Raw genomic sequence first — 1,852 nt, 5'->3', positions numbered from 1 at the left:
ACTTTGACATGGGTTTTGTTCAACAATTGCTTTCAATTGTTCATTGTCAACATCAACCGGTACTGTATTTTATCATCCATCAACTTGGAAAGGATGAAAAGTAAAGTTGAACTCAGAAGAGCCAGGAGAAATATTATCTGCTATTAATTCTTTTGGCTTATAGTTGAGCGTGGCCATTGCCAGTACCGCCTGACTGGCCTTTGTGCGGGTGACACGTAAAAGCACCCACTACACTCTTGGAGTGGTTGGCGTTAGGAAGGGCATCCAGCTGAAGAAACTCTGCCAAACCAGATTGGAGCCTGGTGTAGCCATCTGGTTCACCAGTCCTCAGTCAAATCGTCCAACCCATGCTAGCATGGAAAGCGGACATTAAACAATGATGATGATGATTAATCTTTTTCACTTCTTATATATATATATATATATATATATGTATTACATGGAAAAATGCAAGCAAGAGAAATAATATTCTCAAGATTATAAATCTGGAAAATTACAGGACAAGTTTTTACACTTGGGAAAGTTCAGGACAAGTTATTACATCTGATAAAGTACAGAACAAGAAAATTCTTACTTAAAATATCGCAGCTAAGGATAAAATTTCAAATAAAATATTTAGATTTAGAAAATATTAGCTTTTATTAAAACTAAAAACTTTACTACAAGATGATACTTCTATCAAAAATAAAAAATAACTCAAAATATTTCATCCTTAGGTACAGCAGTTTAAGTAAAAATTTTCTTGTTCTGTACTTTACCAGATGTAATAAGCTGTCCTGAACTTTTCCAAGTGTAATAACTTCTGTAATTTTCCAGGTTTATAATCTTAAGAATATTATTTCTCTTGCTCGTATTTTTCCATGTAATCCATATTCTTTCCAGGCTATGCTATTGTGCTAATTAATAATGTGTCAAATGTGTCAATTAGCAGTATCGTTGATAATTTTTTCCTTACCTTAATGATGCCAGTGACATATATCAAAAGTCCCCTAGAACTATATTCATAAAAAAGTATAGAACTATATTATCTCCCTCAAATTTGAGAAACAAAGATTCGTAACTTTTTTCATTTAAAACTTCATTGCATGAGAGTGATACCATGAAATTCCTAGAATTGAGCCCTATCATTTAAGCTTTATCAAAATATAGTTTGTTTTTAAAATAAAAATGTTAATTATATTTAGATTCAATTTTTTTGCTTTACCTATATTTTTTTCATGATATTTTACCACACAACTTTTTTGAAACAAATTTTTGTTGAATGGGACCAAAACTACGAAATTCTTCATGCTTTCTTCTATCATTGAAGCTAAGACAAATATATTTTGCTTTTAAAATAAAAAAAGTTATTTAGATCTAAACTTGATTGGTGGTGTTACTTACTCCCCTATAACATCGCTACAAGCTTTGATGTAAACTTTTTTCTACTGGATCAAATCTCAATTTTTATGTCAAAATGTAGCTAGGGACCAGTCCTCTTCAAAAATGTTAACGGTTTTTCTATTTGCTTAAGAACTGAATTAGCAACAAGCTCTGAAAGATGTTGCATGTGAGTAAATTGCAGCCTTAAGAATATTATTCAACTACTACCGTAGTTGAACGATATGGTTCAAATGTACAGAAAACAAAAGACAGAGACATGTGAAAGAACAACAAGCAGGCGTATTAGTTTGATGCTTGGGAAAAATGGAAAAAATCTTTGTTATTTTGAACCTTTGCTCTTTGATAGAAAGGAATGAGGAAAAAACAGAGAGAGTAAAAACAAAAATGTGTTGGGATTAATGGTTCCACATGTTGAAATACACACATACACACACGTTTGGATGTGCAAATAAAAGAAGTACTCAATACA

This window comes from Octopus bimaculoides, chromosome 23 (assembly GCF_001194135.2).
Source record: "Octopus bimaculoides isolate UCB-OBI-ISO-001 chromosome 23, ASM119413v2, whole genome shotgun sequence".
NCBI classification, from domain to species: Eukaryota; Metazoa; Mollusca; class Cephalopoda; order Octopoda; family Octopodidae; genus Octopus; species Octopus bimaculoides.
The sequence above is the reverse complement of the archived record's forward strand: the minus strand, read 5'-3'. Positions refer to the sequence as shown.